This window comes from Orycteropus afer, unplaced genomic scaffold, assembly GCF_000298275.1.
Source record: "Orycteropus afer afer isolate SDZICR_OR568_19922 unplaced genomic scaffold, OryAfe1.0 scaffold00318, whole genome shotgun sequence".
NCBI lineage: Eukaryota > Metazoa > Chordata > Mammalia > Tubulidentata > Orycteropodidae > Orycteropus > Orycteropus afer.
This window is the reverse complement of record NW_006921905.1, coordinates 2,412,080-2,430,014: the sequence shown is the minus strand read 5'-3', so window position 1 is coordinate 2,430,014 and position 17,935 is coordinate 2,412,080. Positions and strand designations below refer to the sequence as shown.

General features: G+C 40.5%; 1 pseudogene; it reads right to left on the bottom strand.

Moving 5' to 3' along the window:
* Positions 1-17,152, bottom strand: part of LOC103206461 — a 128,826-nt pseudogene extending 111,674 nt beyond the window's left edge.
* Positions 17,153-17,935: the final 783 nt, after the last annotated feature.

Genomic DNA, 17,935 nt, shown 5'->3' with positions numbered 1-17,935 from the left:
CCTGACTCATAGCGACCCCTCCTTAGGTTTCCAAAGCAGTGTCACTATGGAAGTAGATTGACCAACCTTCCTTCTGAGGAGTGGCTGGTGGGTTTGAACCGCCAGCCTTCTGGTTAGCAGTCAAGTGCCTTAGCCACTATGCTACCAGAGCTCCTCTTGAACAAGTATCTCTGTCTAAAATCTATTTTCTTTACTTGTAATAGGGCTTAACAATACCTACCTCCTAGGGTATGAGGGTTCAGCATAATAGCTAGTGTGAAAGCCTGTATTATATATTTATCAATTAAGAATCTGTCAGATCTCAGAATCCAGGGAAAGAATTCCTCTGAGCCATTGGGGGCTTAAGATTATTTTTTCTGTACATTTTCAGTTGGGGAGAGTCCTTTCATCCCACATTTGACTCAACTTGTGGGTAAATGGGACAACTCTTCTTCAGAAAGTATCCTTAAAATAATATTTTAACCACTGTGGTTGATATGGAGTTATTGGGTGGTGCAAATGGTTAAGCACTTGGCTACTAACTAAAAGGTTTGTGGATGGAATCCATCCAGATGCTCCATGGAAGAAAGACCTGGTGATCTACTTCATAAAAATCAGCTTTTGAAAAACCCTATGGAGCACAGTTCTAGTCTGACACATATGGGGTCACCATGAGATAGAATTGACTTGTCAGCAAGTTCAGTGTTTACAAATTGCTTTGTCTCTCCAAAGTAGCATTTGTTGTTGTTGTTGTTGTGTGTCATCGAGTCAGCCCCGACTCATAGTGACCCCTCCTTGGGTTTCCGAGGCAGTATCACTACGGAAGTAGGATTGCCCAACCTTCCTTCCGAGGAGTGGCTGATGGGTTTGAATGGCCAACCTTCTGGTTAGCAGTCAAGTGCCTTAGGCACTACACTTATTTGAGGGTAAATTTCTCTTACTCTAACGATGCATTCTGGTGGAAACTGCCTATGGTGGATCTGCCTCTGGCCACAGGAACTGGCCCCTGGCATAGTTCATTTATAGCAACCGCCCCCCCACTTCACTGTCCAGTCATTTGACCACAGTGATTAATCCAGGAATATGCACAGAATCCAGTGGGGCCAGAGTCCTACTCTGGAAAGACAAGCTTTCCTTCCTGTAATCAGGAAGCTGTCTGTAGCTATGTGGAGAAAACCTCTGTGTGCTAGTAAAGAATGAAGCCAAGATGGGGAGAGAAATACAGGCAAGAGATGTAGAGAAAGCACTGATAAAAATTGTGTTCCTGGATCCTGTTGTCCTTGAGTCCAACTCAGCTCTTGTTCTTTCCAGATTCTTGAGATAATAGATTCCCCTTTTAGTTTAAGTTAGTTTGGTTGTATCTGGTGTCTGGGCTGGGATGAGTCCAAAGCTAGGCTCAGCTGGGATTGTTACTTGGATCACCTGTGCGTGGCCTCTCCATGTAGGTAGGGTTCTCACACTGACATCTAACATGGCTCTTGCTAGGATTCTATTCTGGGTGTTGTGTACTGTACCAGAGACCTTCATAGACAGATATTCCACTACAAATACACTGAAGTGTTCTGAACCATGATGCCAGGTAGCATTTACCTATTCATTTGATTGGCCTTAAAACACTGCTTGCCAGAACCATGCCTAAATCAAATCGCTCTGCTCTTGGAAATTGATAATGAAACTAGCTATCATTTACAAGGAATTATCTTGCTTCAAGTCTTAGTTAAAGCAATCTTAAATTTTTGTTATGTTGAACCACACAAAATTACTATTTTTGTATAGAAAAATATATGTTGTTAATTGCATGGTTGTACCTGATGTGTAGGAGCTCTGGTGGCATAGTGCCTAAGGCACTTAAGTGCTAACCAGAAGTCTGGTGGTTCAAACCCACCAGCCACTCCACAGAGGGAAGGTTGGGCAATCTACTTCCATAGTGATACTGCCTGGGAAACCCAAGGAGGGGCCGCTATGAGTCGGGTCTGACTCGATGGCAGTGTGTTTGCTTTTGTTTGGTTACCTAATGTGTAATTCTTATGATGTTTCTATGAGTTTAACTTTAGCTGAGTCAGACCAAGGCACATGGGCATCATAGCAGCCCAGTAATTTGTGCCCTTTCAAGACAATAATCCTTAAATATCGAGTATATTAAAGAGACTGACAGCAGCTTTGGAGAGGTGGAGAAAGGGGATTCTTGTTGGCCATGCCAATCATTTTTCTATTTTACAGAACAATTAAGCTCTGGCCAAAGATTTCATAAAGCACTTTGCCAAACAAAAGCCCTACTGTTAACCAGATCCACCTGTCTTTAGAAGTGGCTTAGCAACTATTTATTGTTATTTGATACCTCACCCTAATCTCCCACCCCAGCAGCTTATTAAAATTTTCCTTCAAGTCACATATTCTACTCTTTCTGAAAGAAGTTTTGGCAATTTTTTTTTTCCTCCCACTTCCTTTCATTTCAACAATGTTTTCATGCACTGTAGATAACTGTGGGGCTTGATAACTCTGAACCGGTTCATTCTGGCTGGACCCCCTGTTGAAAATTTGCATTTCCACCTGAGAGATACTGAATCACAATCTACGTTTAACAAGATTCCCAGATGATTTTTAGAGAAGAATCACCTGGCGATCTTGTTAAAGACAGATTCTGATTCAATATCTCTGGGATGGAAATGAAAATTCTCAGTAGGGTGTTGAACCAGAATGAACTAGTTTGAAGCCCTGGCTAAAGGTCATACTGCCAGTACGTAATGGGGTTGGGATTTGAACCCAGCTCTGGATGATATCAAGTCCAATTATCTTTGTCCCTATGGGATTCTGTTCTTGCTGCCCTCAAGCATAGTTTCTCTAGTTAAATTTGCTTAGAACGTGGTACTTAAGACCTTGGTCTGGCAGCCTGGATTCTGGGCTTGAATTCTGCTCTGCCACTCATTATTGTGTGATCTCTGGTAAATTACTTAACCTCTCTGTCTCAACTTCTTCATGTAAAATGGACATATTAAAGACGTATAATTTATTGTTGTGAAGATATAATGAATTCAAAATAGTAGCTATTGTTATTATTTATTATTCCGTAGCTCCATACTACTTATTTCTATTTTCTTCACCTTTGACTGGCTGATGATATACTTACATCTTGGGCTAGAATTTACTTAATCTGGAGCAAACCTATCTGAGAGCCCAAAGAATCTTCATCTTTATTCCCCTCTCTACTTGCAACTGATGCCTAGAAATCCTAAATAGCTAACATTAAGGAATTAGATGGTAAATATTAGAAATCCTAAATAGCTAACATTAAGGAATTAGATGGTAAATATTAATCAATGATCCTCTAGTTAGACATTTAGAGAAGGAACTATTGGCTGAAAAAGAATTAGAGAATTAAAAGACCACACTACTGAATATATAAATGCACAATGGCCAAGTCATTTATGACAATAGGACTCTGACCTAGAGGCTCTACAGCAAGCAGCCTCAGAAGCTAAACCACAATTTTTGTAGCATCTAGTCCAAGAAGCTAAGTTACAAGCTCTGCAGCACTCAGACCAGGAATTGGTCAATGACTGACACATTTCCTACTTTTGCTCCACTTACCACTAAAGACTAACCAGAGAAAGCCGAATATGATCCTCAAATCAATTTCTTATATAAGATGCCCCTCTTCTAGTTAGTCAGCCTCCAGTTTTCTATGTCAATAATCCCCAAAGAGAGTACATAGGTTGTTGTTGTTAGGTGCCGTCGAGTCCTCTCTGACTCATAGCAACCCTATGCAAAGCAGAACAAAACAAAACATGTGGTCCCGTGCCAGCTCTGCCACTGCTGCTATACTTGAGCCCATTGCCACTGCCACTGTGTCAATCCATCTTGTCGAGGACCTTCCGCTTCTTTGTCGACCCTCCACCTTACCAAGCATGACATCCTTCTCCAGGGAATGGTCCCCTCTGACAACATGACCAAAGCAGGTGAGATGAAATCTGGTCATTCTCGCCTCCAAGGAGCATTCTGGCTGCACTTCCTCCAGGAAAGATTTGTTAGTTCCTTTAGCGGTCCATGGTAGCTTCAGCATTCTTCTCCAGCACCACATCTCAAAAGCATCAATTCTTCTTCAGTCTTCTTTATTCATTGTCAGCTCTCACATGCATATGATGTGATTGAAAACACCACGGCTTGTATCAGGCGCACTTTAGTCCTCAAGAAGACATCATACTTTCTCAGCACTTGAATGAGGTCCTTTGCAGGTGACTTGCCCAGTGTTAAACGTCATCTGATGTCCTGACTGCTGCCTCCATTGGTGTCATTTGTAGAATCAAACAATGCGAAGTCTTTGACAACTTCAATCTTTTCTCCATTCATCATGATGTTGCTTACAGGCCCAGTTGTGAGAATTTTTGTTTTCTTTATATTGAGATGTAATCCATACTGCAGACTGTAGTCTTCAATCTTCATCAATAAGTGCTTCCAGTCATCTTCACTTTCAGCAAGCAAAGTTGTGTCGTCAGTGTATCACAGATTGTTAATGATTCTTCCTCTAATCCTCATTCCATGTTATTCTTCATATAGTCCTGCTTCTTGGATTATTTGCTCAGCATATAAATTGAATAAGTATGGTGAAAGGATACAACCCTGACACACTCCCTTCTTGATTTTAAACCATGCAGTGTCCCCTTGTTCTGTTCGAACGACAGCCTACTGGTCTATGTACATGTTCCTCATGATTACAATCAAGTGTTCTGGAATTCCCACTCTTCTCAATGTTATCCACAATTTTTTATGATCCACACAATCAAATGCTTTTGCATAGGCAATAAAACACAAGTAAACATCTTCCTGGTATTCTTTGCTTTGAGCTAACATTCATCTGACATCAGCAATGATATCCCTTGTTCCACATCCTCTTCTGAATCCAACCTGCACATCTGGATGTTCGGAGTCAATATACTGCTGTAACCATTTTTGAATTATCTTCAGTAAGATTTTACTTGCATGTGATATTAATGATATTGTTCAATAATTTCCACATTCTGTCGGATCACCTTTCTTTGGAATGGGTACAAATATGGATCTCTTTCAGTCAATTGGCCAGGTAGCTGTCTTCCAAATCTCTTGGCACAGCCGAGTAAGTGCCTCCAGTGGGCCACACGTTTGTTTAAACATCTCAGTTGGTATTCCGTCAGTTCCTGGATCCCTGTTCTTTGCCAATTCCTTCAGTGCAGCTTCAACTTCTTCATTCAATACCATTGGTTCTTGATCATATACCACTTCCTGAAATAGATGAACATCAACCAGTTCTTTTTGGTACAGTGATTCTGTGTATTCCTTCCATCTTCTTTTGATGTTTCCTGCATCATTCAGTATATTGCCCATAGACTCTTTCAATATTACAACTCAAGGCTTAAATTTTTTCCTCAGTTTTTTCAGCATGAGAAATCCCAAGGGTGCTCTTCCCTTTTGGTTTTCTAACTCCAAGTCTTTGCACATTTCATTACACTAATTAGCTTTGTCTGCTCAAGCTACTCTTTGAAATCCTCTGTTTAGCTCTTTTATCTTGTCATTTCTTCCATTTGCTTTAGTTATTCTCCATTCAAGGGCAAATTTCAGAGTCTCTTCTGACATCCATTTTGTTTTTTTTCTTCTTTTCTTGTCTTTTTAATGACCTCTTGCTTTCTTCATGGATGATGTTCTTGATGTCATCCCACAATTCTTCTGGTTTTTGGTCATTGGTGTTTAATGCATCAAATCTGTTCTTTAGATGGTCTCTAAATCCAGGAGGGATATATTCCAGGTCATATTTGGGCTCTTGTGGACTTGTTTTAATTGTCTTCAACTTCAAGTTGAACTTGGGAGCTCTGGTGGTGTAGTGCCTAAGGCACTTGACTACTAATCAGAAAGCTGGTGGTTCAAACCCACCAGCAACTCCTAGAAAAGAAGATTGGGCAATCTACTTCCGTCTTGATAGTGCCTCAGAGACCTAAGGAGTGGTCACTATGAGTTGGATCCTAGTCGATGGCAGTGAGTTTGGTTTGGTTTATGAGCAATTGATGGTCTGTTCCACAATCAGCTCTTGGCCTGTTTTTACTGAAGATATTGAGCTTTTCCATTGCCTCTTGCCACAGATGTAGACATTCTGATTCCTGTGTACTCCATCTGGTGAAGTCCATGGGTATAGTCACCATTTGTGTTGTTGAAAAAGGTATTTGCAATGAATAAATCGTTGGTCTTGCAAAATTCTATCATGCGATCTCCAGCATTATTCCTGTTACCAAGGTAAAATTTCCAACTACTGGTAATACTTCTTTGTTTTCAACTTTTTCATTCCAGTCACCAGTGATAATTAATACATCTTGATTGCACGTTCGGTCAATTTCAGACTGCAGAAGTTGATAAAAATCTTCAATTTCTCACCTTTGGCTTTGGTGGTTGATGCATAAATTTGAATAATAGTCATATTAACTGGTCTTCTTTGTAGGCATATGGATGCCATCCTATCACTGACAGCATTGTACTTCAAGACAGATCTTGAAACATCCTTTGTGATGAATCCCACGCCATTCCTCTTCACATTGTCATTCCCAGCATAGTAGATCATATGGTTATCTGATTCAAAATGGCCAAAACCAGTCCATTTCAGCTTACTGATGCCTTGGATATTGATCTTTATTATGTTCCATTTCATTTTTGACAACTTCCAATTTTCCTAGGTTCATACCTCATACTTCCATGTTCCTACTCAGCCTTTTCATGATCTTCAACCAGAATAGTTCATCTATTGGAAGAGACATCAGAGAAAAACTTCACTTGAACCTCACTGGATGGGAACTTAATCAGTTACTGTTCAAAACAATTACAGCAGTGACACTTCAGGAATCAATTATTGTGTTCATGTTTCACAACTGAAAAAGGAATACTGAATTCCACACAGTTAGAAGACTGTGGGCAGTCCCCAGTTTACTAACTGACTTATGGACAACTCCTACTTGCCTTTAATGCTATGTGAATTTGCTTTTACTTTGAAACAATTGAACCAATCTTGACTCAACAAATTCTTCATCACAGTCACCTTTCCATTCTGCACATCAAGCTTTTAAATCATTAGATAGGCTTTGAGCCTTTTCTCGCACTAAATTTAGGCTAAATAAGAACCATTTGCACCTGTTCCCCCACACTTACAAAATCTTAAACACACAGGAACAGATCTCATTTGTAACCCAGGGAGTGGCTATACTCCAACCCACCCACTGCCACTGCTATCGAATTGATTTTGACTCATAGTGACCCTTTATGACAGAGTGGAACTACCCTGTAGTGTTCCCAAGGCTGTAAATATGTCCACAAGCAAATTTCCTAATTTTTCTCCCACAGGGTGGCTGGTGGGTTTGAACTACTGACATCTTGGTTAGCAGCAGAACGTTCTAACCATGCACCTCCAGAGGTCCTTTGCACTTCAACAGGGGATCTCAAATTGAGGATTTTCAGAGATCCTTTGGAATTAACAGATTTTCTGAAGTAGACAGGTGACCCAAGACCTTCAAAACAAGCCAAATAGTAGATGTTTTATGCCTAAGAAGTCAACCAAGTCCTCTGTCTTGTTCTTCATTTGTATTATTTTTCGTTTGTTTATAATCTTTTGCTTTCTAATTTCAGAGACTTTTCATTGTTATTCACCCATAATGAACATTTCCTCTTTATGGTATTTGTTGGGTTAGAATGTACTCTTCTAAAATCATCCTTAGATTATTCCAAAATGCCAAATAGTAACACTGCCCTCAGTCTTACCAACTTTTGGATATGCCATCTATCACTGAACCCTTATGATAAAGACCACTTAACAACTGTAGTCTCATCATATAAGGCCTTAGGGAATTGCAGCTGATGGCATTTTCACTTGCACTTCATGGAGAAAGACCCTAAATGAATCAACCTGTGACTTTGCTGGTATCTTTCTTTCTTAGAAAAAGAACCAATTATTACAATCTATTGGTCAGTTCTTAGATAATATAAATATGAATTCAACAGTCTTATTAGGGTGCAAGCCAAATATCTGCCATATGGAAGAGACTAATAGTGATCCCAATATGTAACCTAGCTAAAGTTACACTTAATTCTGATCTCATGTCATGAACAACTCCTTTTTCCCTGGATATCCATGTGTCCCTAATGTATACTACTTTCTTTGTGGCCAGCATCTTGTCCTCTTTGCCTTTGATTAACATCTCATGCACTTTAGAAATAGTATTCCAAGACCTATCAGTATGTAGGGACTCTAATTCTATAAATAATCAAGGCTGGAAATTCAGTTGTTGTTAGCTCCAAAATGAAGCCACCCTTGATTTTTCAGTCTCTTTACTTGGAGGAATCACTGACTGATTGTTTATCCAAACAATCAGAAGTATGTTCTCAATGGTGGGAGTCATACAAATAGAAAAGATTGTAACTTCATTAACTCTAGTAGAAATTATTAATAGAATGACTCCTTCCTTAGGCAGAATATATATCACTCTCAACTTGTTGGCAGCACTAGATGGACAATTACATTGCTCTAGATTTCTTGTTGGCTAGTCATGATGGTATGTGTGCCATTGTTAATATTTCTTGCTATAGTTGAATCAATGAAGTGAGCAAGATAGAACAGGTTATATATCTCCTTATAGAAAAAATTATTTGACTCTTGTTCTCTTGACCTGGTTGGAAATTGGGATTCCTAGTTCCAAACTATCTTAAATAGACTACTAAATGTTTTTCTTCTTGCCGTAGTTGTCATAATAATGGTTATAGACTGATTTATTATAGTCTATCCAGAGTGTTAAATTCTTCTGTGTAATAACTCTCATCAAATGATCATCATGATGATACAACAACAAAAGGTCAAGAAGGATGCATGATATAGCTGAGTATGAAGAAAAGTAGACTATCTGAAGATATTAATCTCTAGTCTTCTCTGAATTGATCAACCTCTTGCAAGTGAGAGAATGACCAAAAGGAAGGACTAGGGGATAGAACACTCAAATGGACAACGGACAGATCACATATGAGTATAGAACTCTGACCTACAACCTCTGCATCAACCAGCCTGGAATGCCAAACCATGACCTTTGTAGCATCTAGTTCAGGAAACTAAATTACAACATCTGCAACAATTGGGCCAGGGTTTGGCCCACTTCTCTATTTTTTTGTCCCTACTTCCACTCAGGACCAGATATTAGAAAGGCAAGTATGTTTTCAAACCAATCACATAAGATGCTCCTTGTCTAGTTAGGATGCCTCCAGCTTCCCTATGCCAATCACCTTTAATCAGAACATACCTGAAACTCCTCACTGCTCCCCCCAACTCTAAAGCTTTCCAGCTCTCTTGCTTGTCTTTGAGACTCTGCTAAAAACAAGTGATAGTGACTGACTCATTTGCTATTGCAAGCTCAGAGTATATAGCCTATGCTTAATCCCATTTAGGTGGTCTTAATTTATTTTCACAAGACAAAAATAACTCCCCAAAACAAAACAAAATATTCTTGAAATTGTGAAAATTTTTCAGAAGGACTTAAAGTTCCAGAAACATTCCAAAACTACTCAGTGGAAGAACTAAATTATTATTAAATATATAGCAAATATTTGCTTTTGCTTTAGAGTGACATGGCAAGACTTAGATCAGGTTATTTCCTGTCAGCAGGGGTTTAGATAGTAGGGTTCTGGACATTTAAAGCCTGAGAGAAGGTTCTTCCCACAAAGTGTGGAAATAAAATACTATTCAATGTTAAAGAAAAATGATGAATCTGCAAAACACCTCATAACATGGATGAACCTAGAAGACATTATGCTGGGTGAAATTAGTCAATCACAGAAGGTTAAATATTATGTGAGACCTCTGTTATAAAAAGTCAAGAAAAGGTTTACACACAAAAAGAAATTTTATTTGAAGATTATCAGGGGTTGGAGGGGAAGGGAATGTAAATCACTAATTAGAGGATAGACACATATAAACTTAGGGAAGGGAAAGGCAATATACAGTGAGAAGGAGGTCAGCACAGAATGAACAAGGGAGAGGAAGACACCGAGAGGAGCACAGGAGTTAAAGTCAATAAGGGTAAATAAATAGTATTTACATACACAAGCCTCCAATAACAGTAATAACAATAACCTATGATTGGATACATAGATAGACACACAAGCTGAACAAGAGTGTGAAGATGAATAGGACTACATCCATGGATATATATATATATATATATATATAAATTTGATTTGGCATAGTGCCTAATGCATTTGACTGCTAACCAGAAAGTTGGCAGTTCAAATCCACCAGCCATTCCGTGGAAGGAAGATTGGGCAATCTACTTCCGTAGAGATACCACCTTGGAAACCCAGGGAGGGGTCACTATTAGTTGAATTGACTCGATGGCCGTGAGTTTTTTTTTTTTTTTTTTTTTTAAGAGGCTATTTCTTCATATGTATTTATATGTGCTGCAAATATATCTGTGAATATAGTAGAGCATGGGAGCTTTGGTGGTGTAGTGCCTAAGGCACTTGACTGCTAACCAGAAGGCTGGAGGTTCAAACCCACCAGCCACTCCTCGGAAGGAAGATGGGGCCATCTACTTCCATAGTGATACTGTCTCAGAAACCCAAGGAGGAGTCGCTATGAGTCGGGTCCGACTTGACGGCATATAACAACAACAATAACATAGTAGAGCATATGTTGTTGTTGTTGTTGTTATGTGCCGTCGAGTCGGCCCCGACTCATAGCGACCCCTCCTTGGGTTTCCGAGGCAGTATCACTACGGAAGTAGGATTGCCCAACCTTCCTTCCGAGGAGTGGCTGGTGGGTTTGAACCGCCAGCCCTCTGGATAGCAGTCAAATGCTTTTAGCCACTATGCTACCAGAGCTCCTAGTAGAGCATATAGGGGACATAATTATGAAAACTTCTTAGCCATAACTAAACACCTTGAGGCAATAAGGCACTGAGCCTGGAGGCTCAGGACTATACTCTTGGGGGACATCAATGTCAATTGGTATAACATAATTCACAAAGGCAGTGTTCTACATCTTATATTGGTTAGTAGTGACTGGGATCTTAAAAACTTGTGAGTGGCCAACTAAGGTGCAACTATTGGTCTCTTTCTGTTCAAAGCAAAAAACCACAGGACTAATGGGACATGTGAACTTCAGCCTCCATGATCCTAACACCAGAAGTACTAGATGATTACTGGGTACCACTATCAATCTCTCTGAAAGGGGTAACAATAGAAGGTCCTAGATAGACTGGGAGAAAAATGTGGAACAAAACTCAAGATCATAAAAAGATCAGGTGTACTGGTCTGATAGAGATTGATTTAACCCTAAAGAGTACAGCTCTTAGTCATCCTTCCAGCAGGGGACTGAACTCACTTCTGTGGCTCAACTTTCAGCCAAACAATAGACAGGTCTAAAAGGTGACCATAACACCAGAGAGGTATGCACTCCTTAGAACAATCAACCAAAGGGGACAGAAAAGGCAGCATTTGCCCAGAGATAAAGCTCAGAAGGCAGGAAGGGATAGGAAAGAAGGACGATGGAAATGGTAAACACAGGGAGGAAGTGGGAATCAATGTCATGGAACTAAACGTGTATGGATTGTTGAATGGAAAACAAATTTTCTCTGTAAACTTTCACCCAAACCACAATAAAAAGTTAAAAAAAACATATGAAAAGAAAAATAGAAGGTCTGGGAAGAGAGGGGAGTGGGGTACTGTGTATGTTCACAGGATATGCACTGCTTAGGACCCTACTGCATTAATTATAGACTAGTGCCTAAGGCACTTGACTGCTAACCAGAAGACTGGCGGTTCAAACCCACCAGCTACTTCTCGGAAGAAAGAATGGGCAACCTACTTTCGTAGTGATACTGCCTTGGAAACCCCAGGAGGGGTTGCTATGAGTTGGAGACAACTCTATGGCACATAACAACAACAAAGAATTTCTTGACATTTTGTACACACAACGTTTTGGGTTTTTACACAGGTAGGATGCAAGTGAAATTTGTTCCATCTGATATTCTCTGACTACAAATATTGTGTCAAATAAATAGGGGGTTTTATCTCTACCTGAAACCCTCGTGTCAAAATTTTCTTCTTGTATCTTCTAATTTATATGTTTTGGAGTAAAAATGTTATTTTACTGAAAAAATGGAGGCACTGGCTGAAAGGAGAGTTGTTATGACAAAATGTTAACCCAATAGTCATTAGAAGAAGTAAGTCTGCAACTTGTGTAACTTTTTGTAGCCAGTAAGTGACAGAACTCAGATTTGAACCAAACTTTTTTGAAGCTGTTCTCCACACTGCATAATGTCTGCTCTACTGTTCAGTAGAGGAAGTTTATTATTTAACTTTTTTCTCTCTCTGTACTTTTGTGATCTCAGGCAAATCACTTAATTATCTTAATTTTATGTTTCCAAAGCTGTAAATACGGAGGTTGGACTTGATAGCTTAGATCAGAGTTGGCGAACTTTCTCTGTAAAGGGCCAGATAGTATATATCTTAGGCTTATTGGACCATATGGTCTAGATAGCAATTAAATTAGACACTGAAACCAGTTGTCGTTGAGTCAATTCTGACTCATGGTGACCTTGTGTGTGTCAGAGTAGAATTGTGCTCCATAGTGTTTTAAGTGGCTGATTTTTGGGAAGAAGATCAGAGGACTTTTTTTTTTTCTAAAGTGCCCCTTGGTGGACTTGAATATTCTATCTTTTTGTTGGTAGCTGAGGACATTAACTTTTGTACCACACAGGGTCTTCAATCATCTACAGACAATTGTAAACAAGGGTGTAGCTGTGTTTCAAGCAAACTTTATAAAAACAAGTGGTGGGTACATTTTCCACTGGCTGTATTTGTCACCCCTTGGATTGATTTTCGGTGAGTAAACCTTCTCCCTTCTTTTATAAGATGCGAAAATAGGAAGTTAACACTGTGTTCATACTATGAGTTAGGCATTATACCCAGGGAATTTATGATCATCATATTATTGAATCCTCACAATTGATTCTCTATGTTACAGATTAAAAATAACAACAACAAAAACTCCAGTTTCAGAAAGCTGAAATAGGTTGTCCAAATTTGCATGGCTGGTGGGCAGCATAACTCTGTGACTTGAAAGTGATCTTTATTTTCCATCACCTGAGTTTCCCTAACTCCTTACCCATATGACTTCCCTCAGCATCTCTGGCCACACCCCCTTCTGCTTCTATTTTGCAATGTTGTTATTGTTGTTACATGCCATCGAGTCAGACCCAACTCATAGTGACCCCTCCTTGGGTTTCCGAGGCAGTATCACTGTGAAAGTAGATTGCCCTATCTTCCTTCTGAGGAGTGGCTAGTGGGTTTGAACCGCCAGACTTCTGGTTAGCAGTCAAGTGCCTTGTTGTTATGTGCCATCAAGTCTGACCTGACTCATAGCGACCCCTCCTTGGGTTTCCAAGGCAATATCGCTACGGAAGTAGATTGCCCCATCTTCCTTCCAAGGAGTGGCTGGTGGGTTTGAACCACCAGTCTTCTGGTTAACAGTCAAGTGCCTCAGGCACTACACTAACAGAGCTCCCGTCAAGTGCCTTAGGCACTGTAATAGTGCGGTGAATTGCTTGATTGGACCTTCTAGCCATTGTCCTCCATTCTGTGATGTATTGTAAATCCTATTATCCATGCCTGTTTGGGGTGGTAGTTAAAGTCAAGTATCAACTTGGCTGGGCAGCTGGTAGTAGTTGTTCTCTATAATGACTGGCAATCAGCTCTGTGATGGGATTTGCCTTGAGCTGCTGATTGTTAAAGCCATCCACTTAGGTTATTTCTGTTGGGGCAACACAGGTGGAATGTATCTTGAGTCCTGCCTTACTGGAGGGTATAATTCAAATCACCACGCTTAGCTTTCTTGAGGGTATACCTAGGAATCTCCTGGGAAGTTTCGCCTTCCTCTTGCTGAGGTTTTGTGTCTTGGCTCAACCTCATCTCACCCTTGGATTTGGGACAGCAGCCGTCATCTGATCTGCCGATCGAGGTTCATCAAACCCCGAGAATTGGGAGGATGCTTCAGACCCACCCATGGACCTGGGACTCGCGAGACTGCCAGCCTCCACCACTACTACGTGAGACTATCTCTTGGGTTTCTGTGAGTTCTGTGAGGCATTATAGTGAAATATAGAACCCTAAGACAGGGGAAATTACTGGGAGGAGGAGGAGGAGTTAATGTCTGAAATGATGGAGTGGTAGGGTAGTTTGGACATTTGGGACATCTTTAACCTCTGCCTCATGGGAACTGGCCTTGTGCTGATCTTTCTGAGGGAAATTGTTCAAGCAAATAGTAACAATGACAAAGAAACAGCAGTAACACCTAAACTTTGAGTGATACATGATACATGCATCATCTTATTTAATCTTGGCAAGAATCCCATTAAATGTATGTCACTCTTTCATATATGGGGAAACTGAGAGCTAGATAGATTGAGTGATAAACCAAGGCCACAAAGCTGAAAATCGGCAAGTTTAGGATAAGGGCCCCCATTCCCTAACTTCCAATTCCCTCACCAGAGTTTTATTTCCTGGTCAATAGTTATTCAATTAATATAGGAGAACATTTTCTTCTCCCTGGATCTGTATAAGTACAGGTGCCAAGTCAGTTCTGCCCAACAGAAGTAGCTGAGACAGGATTAACAATTTTAGAGGGAATATAAAATTCAATGTCGCAATATCCTGTTAAGGCAATATGGACTGGTGTCCAGGAAATATCAATAACTCTTGTGCTTTGTCAATAACTTGGCTATCGGGCTGAAGGCTGCCTGGATTCTTGTTTAAAAATGGTTTCTCAGAACTTCTGACTCTTAGATTGTCCAAAGTTCTGGAGAGGAAGAAGCCATTGTCTTTGGTTGACAGTGTCCAAAATATAAATACAGAACTCAAGGGTAGGATTTTCTTTTTTTTCCTTTTTCTTTTTAAAGCTGTGTATTGAGAAAAGGGAGAGTTCAAGACTTCCCAGAAAGTTTCCAGTTCCCACAACTGGAAACTTTTCAGCATCTTTCATTTAACAGCCCCATTTTAGGTGGTTTCCTTGTTTGACTTGAGCACAGCATCTGAAGGAATAGAAATATTCTTATCTCCCAATTTTCCCCTTAACTTCCTTCTCATATGGTGGCCTGTACTTTTCATGGCTCTTGGCTGTAAGCAACAGTAATTGGCTCAGGCTGATAAAGCAGAAAAAGAATTTATTAGAAGATACTGGGCACAGCTCACAGAAATGTCAGGAGTTTGCAGAACAGACTTGAGATTAAGCTTCCAGGGGAACTGGTCTGATAAGAAATGTGCTGCCTGAGTCCCTCAAACCGAAAATCAAACTCACTGCCATCGAGTCGATTCCGATTCATAGTGACCCCTTTTGGGTTTCCGAGGAGGGAAATCTTTACAGAAGTAGATTGCGCAGTCCTCTTTCCATGGAGTGGCTAGTGAGGTTGAACTGCTAGCCTTCTGGTTAGCAGTCAAATGCCTTAGGCACTGCACCACCAGAGCTGCTCTTACCATTAGAGCTCCAGCACTGCTCAACTGTGTCAGGATCGGACCTTGCAACTGCAGACACTGCAGTGCCAACTAAGGAGAGGTCTAAAAGAGAGAAGAGAGAGAATGCATGTCCACTTATATCCCTAAATCTTGGTTCAGTCCCATGCCTGGGAATCAACTGAATCTGGGAAGGAAATATCTAGCATTTCAGACTCTATAATAAGAGGCAATTTTATCCTCTATCAAGATCTATATGGGGTAGCCAAAATAAATGACTGATGACCACAACAGTCTCCTGTCCCAATCCTTGGCCTTCACAGACTCTTGGTTTTCATGGACCCTCTAGTAACATCCTCTCTGGAGCCCACTATGAGCTCTGAACCTTTCCCTCTTTGTCTTCTATTCCTCAGAGCCCTTCTTTTTGATAATGAGGTTAATGGGTTACCTACAGAATCCTAGCATCTCTGTTATACATGGCACTTGAATGGTCATTTAGGTCGATGTTTTCAAACACACTCTGGGGAGTCATAGAGCTTCTTTCAACACCCCACAGGAGTGAAGCCTCTTTCCTCCCTTCCTCTCCCTCCCTGCTCTACACACAGCCTATTTCAATTTGGAGCAGCTCAGCTTTGAATCGTCTTGCTTATTAACCTTTGTCCTTTTGAAGAAAAATTCCAAGGCTAAAAAAATGTGTGATAGGTGCTGCTGTAGTTCAAACCCCTACACAAGTCTCATTCATCTTTGTGACCCTGGTGCCTACTACAGAGCCTGGCATAATGGATGTGTTTAATAAATATTTGTGAATGAAAAAAAAATTTCGTTCATTCATCCATTTATCTATTCACTGGAGAAACACTTGTTCAACTCCTATTGGGTCATGCAATGCAATGCAGTGCAATGCCGTGGAGTCTGATCTGACTCATAGGTGACCCCTCCTTGGGTTTCTGAGGTGGTATCTCTACAGAAGTAGATTGCCCAACCTTCTTTCCAGGGAGTGGCTGGTGGGTTTGAATCTCTAGCCTCTGTTTAGCAGTCAAATGCCTTAGGCACTGTGCCACCAGAGTGAGAACCATTTGCTCTTAACTTATGTGACCCCAATGGCCACCAATTTTGAGCTAGCTGGTGCATGGAACTAGAAAGTGCCCCTTTCTTCCCTCACTTTGTTGTATCTGTTCAGCTTGTCCTGTATCCCAGGCCAAATCAGGTTGAGGGTAAAAGTGAGGTGATATTACAATAAGACATTATTATTTTTATTTTTTCAGCTTTACTCCCAAACTGCTATTGCAAATTTTTTTTTTTCTAGTTTGCTAACCTCATTTCTCTTTAAGGCTTGCTCTGCTTTAAGCCCTGTATCCTCACAAACATGCAAGATGGAAGTGGTGGGAAGAACCTCTGCTACAGAGATTATAGAGCTTTAAGAGAATGTGTATCTGAAAGTGCTTTGAGCAAGAGAAACTGCTCTTCAAGGGTCAGAGGTTGTTATTAAGTAGGGATGTCTGCCAGCCAGCTGGGTGCTTGTGAGAAATATAGGATGCCAAGAAGAGGATACTCACCCAGAATAATTTATGCTGTTGTTAAAAAAAGCACTTTGTGGTCAAGTCTCAGTCAAATCTGTCTTACCCACAGGGAAAAGCCACAGCTTACTGGTAGTTTCTCTGTTTGGTACTTGTATCATTCTGGTAGCTATTTGAATTAAAGCGTGGTCCATTGCTTTATTCAGCAAACACTTGTTGCTTTTGGCTATTGTCAAGTTGGCCCTCAACTCATGATGACCTCATGTTAAATGGAAAGAAATGCTGGCTGGTCCCACGACATTCCATGATTGGTTGTGGGTGATATCTTATGATCTATAGGATTTTCTTTGGCTAATTTGCAGAAGGATATGGTTGGTAAAGCAGATGGTCAGTAAACAAGAAGACCCTCACTGAGACGGGTTGATACAGTGGCTACAATAGGGCTCAGGCACAGCAGCAATGGTGAGGACACTGCAGGACCAGGCAGTGTTTTACTAGGTTGTACATCGGGTTGCTGTGAGTCAGAATTGACCTGATGGCACCCAACAATCTAACAACAATTTTCAGAAGTAGACCACCAGGGTTTTCTCCCTAGTCCATCTCAGACTGGAAGCTCTGCTGAAATCTGCTCAGCATCGTCACAACACACACAGCTCCGCTGACAGATGGGTAGTGGCTGTGCATGAGACACATTGGCTGGAAAGTGAACAGGGGACTCCCAAGTGGAAGGTGAGAATTCTACCAATGAACCATCCCTACACTCCAATTTAATGAGTACCTTTTAATATTCCATTCACACATTGATTCACTGATTCTTTGACTTATTGATTCATTCAACCAATACTTACTGAGTTTTTACTAAGTATACAGCAGGAAATGAAATAGTCAAGAATTGCCCTTTTGAACTTGACAGAATCATTCCAGCCTTTTCATAATTTAGCTCA